This window comes from Homarus americanus, unplaced genomic scaffold, assembly GCF_018991925.1.
Source record: "Homarus americanus isolate GMGI-L3 unplaced genomic scaffold, GMGI_Hamer_2.0 scaffold25483, whole genome shotgun sequence".
NCBI classification, from domain to species: Eukaryota; Metazoa; Arthropoda; class Malacostraca; order Decapoda; family Nephropidae; genus Homarus; species Homarus americanus.
In genome coordinates, this window is record NW_024726235.1 from 4,553,952 (window position 1) to 4,560,264 (window position 6,313).

Here is a 6,313-nt window from a genome sequence, read left to right on the forward strand (position 1 = left end):
ATAATGACCTTCTTTACACACCTGTTCAATTAATATGGCAGCTAAGCCACCATAATGGCATCTAACCCACCATAATGGCAGCTAACCCACCATTATAGCAGCTCACCCACCATTATGGCATCTAACCCACCATAATGGCAGCTCACCCACCATAATGGCAGCTAACCCACCATAACGGCAGCTAACCCACCATTATAGCAGCTCACCCACCATTATGGCATCTAACCCACCATAATGGCAGCTCACCCACCATAATGGCAGCTAACCCACCATTATAGCAGCTCACCCACCATTATGGCAGCTCCCATAATGGTAGCTCCTCTCTCCTGTGCTCGTTATGGAGGCAACAGTAATCACCCCATTAGCTGTTATTGTCATTGTTTCTTGAGAGAGGAAGAGGGGTGTTGTCGTTAAGGCTTTACCAGTTGTCGTTTTGTTAGCAGTTTGGTCATGATATGAAGAAGTTATATGGTCTGTTGTCACTACTGTTGTCACTACTGTTGTCACTACTGTTGTCACTACTGTTGTCACTGTGCTTGCCGTTTATGACCGTGATTGCCGTTTGTGACTGTGGTTATTGTTGTCTCTACTGTTGTCACTACTGTTGTTACTACTGTTGACACTACTGTTGTTACTACTGTTGTTACTACTGTTGTCTCTACTGTTGTCACTACTGTTGTTACTACTGTTGACACTACTGTTGTTACTACTGTTGTCACTACTGTTGTCTCTACTGTTGTCACTACTGTTGTTACTACTGTTGACACTACTGTTGTTACTACTGTTGTTACTATTGTTGTCACTACTGTTGACACTACTGTTGTCTCTACTGTTGTCACTACTGTTGTTACTACTGTTGTCTCTACTGTTGTTACTACTGTTGACACTACTGTTGTTACTACTGTTGTCTCTACTGTTGTCACTACCATTGTCACTACCGTTGTCACTACTGTTGTCACTACTGTTGTCACTGTGGCTACTGTCGTGACTACCATTATAAATACTTTTATAAACATTGTTACTGATTATTCATGTGATTGGTGATTTTTCCTGATAACGTGATTATCCTGGTGATTGGTGATTATCCTCATGACTGATAATTTAGGTGGTAATTGTCCAGTTAAATGACGGGAGGGAGAATTTGGGTGATGGAGTCGTTTGTCTCTGTCTGGGCGGCCATCATGAGGCGACCCCCCCCCCTCCTCCTCCTCCTCCAGCGGCTGCCAGGGTGTGTGTGAGCCTCCGAGGACGTGGATAGATGGTTCTTGGGTGTGTTGAAGCCTTTAGGGATGTGTTATAGGCTGTCAGGGTGTGTTGAAGCCTTGAAGGGTGTGTTAGAAGCCGTCAGGGTGTGTATTGGAGCCTTTAGGGGTGTGTTATATAGGCTGTCAGGGTGTGTTGAAGCCTTGTAGGGTGTGTTAGAGGTTGGTAGGGTGTGTTGAAGCTTTAGAGGGGGTGCGAGGGCCCTGTCTCTGTCTCTGTCTGTCTGTCTGTCTGTCTGTCTGTCTTAGCACCTCCATCAATTCTTCTTCCTCTTCTTTCTTCTTTCTTTTCTCTCTTCGTTTCTTTCATCTCCTCCCATCCCGAAGTGTCTAGAACTCGTGGTATAGCACTTTCTGGACTCTGTCGACCTCACAACGGACACTTATACGGGAAAGCCAGTTGTTAACGGTGTATAAAGATGCCTTAGCGGTCAGATAATAACATGACCTGAATTGTTTGATGGTAGGAATGGCGTCTCTCTCTCTCTCTCTCTCTCTCTCTCTCTCTCTCTCTCTCTCTCTCTCTCTCTCTCTCTCTCTCTCTCTCTCTCTATCTCACACACACACACATATGACGTATCTTAGTCACGTGTGTCGTAGCTATAACACTCAATAGGGTCATGCATGAGACATCAGTTTGGTGTGTGTGTGTGTGTGTGTGTGTGTGTGTGTGTGTGTGTGTGTTTCGTATCAGCGGTAAGAGAAAAAAGAGAGATAGTGAGAAAATGGAGGAGAGAGAGTGAACGCCACCACAGGAAGAAGACTGGCGTGCATTCGTTCGTCTAGGTTACCTCCCTCCCAACACCATGTCATTACAAAGTGATCGCCAGACGCTGCTGATTGCTTGTACTGGCGTCGTTAGTCATCCGCTAAATTAGGACTGAAGGCATCATTTGGTGGACTGTGTTGGCCGGAAGTGAAGCCCGGAGAGTCTCATTATCCGGACATTGTTTGGTCTCGTTATCCGGACATTGTTTGGTCTCATTATCCGGACATTGTTTGGTCTCATTATATGTACTGTGGTCTCGTTATACGTACTTTATTCTCGTTATATATACGGTGTCCTAGTTAACCGAATTTAGGTTTTTTTTGTTAAATGTATTTTACTGGTGTTCTCGTTAACCGTTGTCTCTTAGTGCTCTCGTTAATCGTCCCCTGCTGACATCTTCGTTAACCCTCCCTCTTTAGTGCCATCCGTCCAGCCCTCTGCCCGCCACTCATTAAACCACCACCTTTTTTTCCTCTGCTTTTTGTTTTTCCTTCTTTTCTACCCTCCTTCCTCCTTCCTTCCTTCCTTCCTCTCTTCTTTCTTCTTTCCTCCATTCCTCCTTCTCTCTTAGACAAAACTATATAAAAAATCCTTCTCTTCTTCCCTCCTTCCTTCCTTCCTGCCATCCTTCCTTCCTCACGACCAAACCACGTCAATAATACTTGTCCTTTCCTTCCTTCCTTCCTACGCCCCTCCCTCCCTCCTTCCTTCCTTCCTTCCTTCCTTCCTTCCTGCGCCTCTCCCTCCCTCTCTCCCAATCTCCCTCCCATCCTTCCTTCCTTCCTCCTTCCTTCCTTCCATCCTTCTTTCCTTACGAACAAACCACGTCTAAAAAACACACTCCCCAGATGCCCCGTCCACCAGTTTGCTAGCACAATGACCATCGCCTCTACACCACAAAAAGTCCTATAGGATATTGATAGCTCCTACCTGAACTCCTACCAAGTCCTGCACAACTTACTGGGGGGGTAATGCTGAAAAAAATTGAAGTGAGAGTGAAAGTGTGTGAAAGTGTGTGTGTGTGAAGGTGAATGCTGGTGAGTGTGAGAAGAAAAGTGTGTGTTTGTGAGTGAATGGGTGAAAGTAGATGAGTGTGTGTGTGAGAGAATGTGATGATGGTGATAGTAGTGATGATATTGATGATGATAATGATGGTAGTAGCAAAGTCATCACCTACTGCCCCTCGCTCCTCTCCTCCCCATCACCCAGGTCCTCCCCCTACCACTCAGGTCCTCCCCTACCCCTTCCCCAGGTCCTTCCCCTACCCCCTTCCCCCAGGTCCTCCCCTACCCCTTCCCAGGTCCTCCCTTCCCCCTCCCCTTCCCCTCCTCCCACCTACCGCCGACTGTCTTCTTCGTCGGGTGAATCCAGGGTTGTGAACAGCCCAGACACAGCCCGACCTGCCAGTGTCAGGCGAGGGGTATCTCTGCCCTCACCACTGCCCTACCCTCTCCTCTCCTCCTCTCTCTCCTGCCCTCTCCCTTCCTCCTTCTCCCCCCCTCTCTCTCCCCTCCCCTGCCCTCTCTCCCTCCATCTCTCTCCCTGCCCTCTCCTCCCTCCTTCTACCCCCTCCTCTCTCCCTCTCCCTGCCCTCTCTCCCTCCCTCTCCCCCCTCTCTCTCCCTCTCCCTGCCCTCTCCCTCCCTCTCCCTTACTCATCTCCTCCAGGCGATATATACCTCCTTCCTTTACACCCTACACATATAAAGCGTTTAGGTTCTTGTCTACACCCCATATGTTCCTTTGTGAGTCTACTACACCTCACGATCTCCCTGTACACACCCTCTCTTTCTACACTCTACAATAATCACTGGGTGTATCTATCCACCTTCTCTACCCTTCACTGAGTCTTCCTACACTCGACACTCTTTACACTACACCCTCAAGATTCTCTACCTCATTCTCTTTGTATTGTATACTTTTTCTACACCCGGCCTACACCCTCTCTGTGTACTGAATACTCTCTCTTGACTACACCTTACACCTTGCCACAGTCACTGATTCTACACCTTATTTTCATCTTCTGTGTGTGTGTGTGTGTGTGTGTGTGTGTGTGTGTGTGTGTGTGTGTGTGTGTGTGTGTGTGTGTGTGTGTGTGTGTGTGTGTGTGTGTACTCCATCTCTTCATTAAGTATTGCACACCTTGATGATGTCTTTCCTCCCCTCCTCCTCACCCCCACCCCCATATCCTTACCCAACCTACCTTTTCCCCAACCCCTTCCCCCCCTTCCCCACCCCTTCCCCACTCTTCACCACACTATCCTCACCCTTCTTCCCCTTCCCTCCCCTACTCCCCCACCCTCCTCACCCTACCTCCCTCACCCTCCCACCCCTACCCTCCCTCACCCTCCTCACCCCCCCTCACCCTCCCTCACCCCTACCCTCCCTCACCCTCCTCCCTCACCCCCACCTCCACCCTCCACCCTTCCCCACCCTCCCACACCCCTCCACCCTTCCCTCCCTCACCCTCCCACCCTTCCCTCCCTCACCTCCACCCCTCCACCCCACCCTACCCTCCCTCACCCCTCCCACCCTCACCCTCCCCTCCCCTCCCCTCCACCCCTCCACCCCTCCCTCACCCTCCCCACCCTCCTCACCCTCCCTCACCCTCCACTCCCTCACCCTCCCCTCCCTCACCCTCCACCCTCCCTCCCCCTCCCTCACCCTCCCACCCTCCCACCCTTCCCTCCCTCACCCTCCCACCCCTCCCTCCCTCCCCTCACCCTCCCACCCCACCCTCTCCCCCTCCCCTCCACACCCCACCCTCCCTCACCCTTCACCCCTCCACCCTTCCCTCACCCTCCCACACCCTTCCCTCCCCTCACCCCTCCACACCCCCCCCTCCCCTCACCCTCCCACACCCCCCCTCCCTCCCTCACCCTCCACCCTACCCTCCCTCCCTCACCCTCCACCCTCCACCCTCCTCCCTCACCCCTCCCACCCTTCCCTCCCTCACCCTCCACCCTCCCCTCCCCTCACCCTCCCACCCCTCCCTCCCTCACCCCTCCACCCCTACCCCTCCCTCACCCCTCCACCCTACCCTCCTCACCCTCCACACCCTTCCCTCTCCCCCCTCCCTCCCTCACCCTCCACCCTACCCTCACCCCTCCCCACCCCACCCTCTCCCTCACCTCCGCACCCTCCTCCCTCACCCTCCCACACCCTCCACCCTCCCCTCACCCCTTCCACCCTTCCCTCCCTCCTCACCCCCACCCCACCCCCTCACCCTCCCTCCCACCCTCCCACACCCTTCACCCTCCACCCCTACCCCCCTCACCCTCCACACCCTACCCTCCCTCACCCTCCACACCCTTCCCTCCCTCACCCTCCACACCCTTCCCTCCCTCACCCTCCACACCCTTCCCTCCCTCACCCTCCACACCCTATCCTTGCGTTCATAAAAATTCATACGCGTTTTTTTCCTCTCTCGTTTTCCGTGTGATGTGAAAGTGCCAATAACTACACTACGGTACACTACAGTCTCAACACGGGTTCAGTGCCATTAAGCCGCCATTCTGAGGTCGTTGTGTAGGAGAGGAGGAAAAAGGGAGTTGAGGATGGAGGGGCATTTATGGTGTGTGTGAGAGAGAGAGAGAGAGAGAGAGAGAGAGAGAGAGAGAGAGAGAAAGAAAGAGAGGTTTATTTTACTACATATTACCCATCAATGTTTATAGTCATACTCCCTGGCCTTAAGAAACTAACATACACATAAAAATAATATTATACATTTGTTAAACTTTATTATACACTTTATGAGTTGTTATTCAGGTTTTTATATATTAAGAATTTTTTTTTTAAATTCATAGGACATTTTTATATTGTATCTTACCTGTGGGGTCATTATATTATTGGAGTACAGGTTAAGTTAACGTTGTTTTTCATTATACATTACGTTAAATATTAAAATACCCCGAAAAATAATGAAAGATCTGAGTGAATAAATGTGAAAATCCCATATCATTCCTCAGTGACATGATCCTTAAGTAGATAGTGCCAGATAGTGCCAGATAGTGCCAAAATTGTCCAGGGAATTTGGACCGTAGCTGCACGTATATTATGACTGTATATAATTACCAACGAGAGGAAGTAAAGATGACGTCATTTCCGCCATGGTATGATCCAGGAGGTGTTTCTTGGTAAGCCGGAAGTAAGGTGTTGGTATGTAGGAGAGGTCGATGACTGGACCCCTTGAGGACGATGACTGGACCCCTTGAGAACGATATTTCCAAACCCTTGAGAACGGTATTTGAACCTTTGAGAACGACCCAGCTACCAAACTGCCA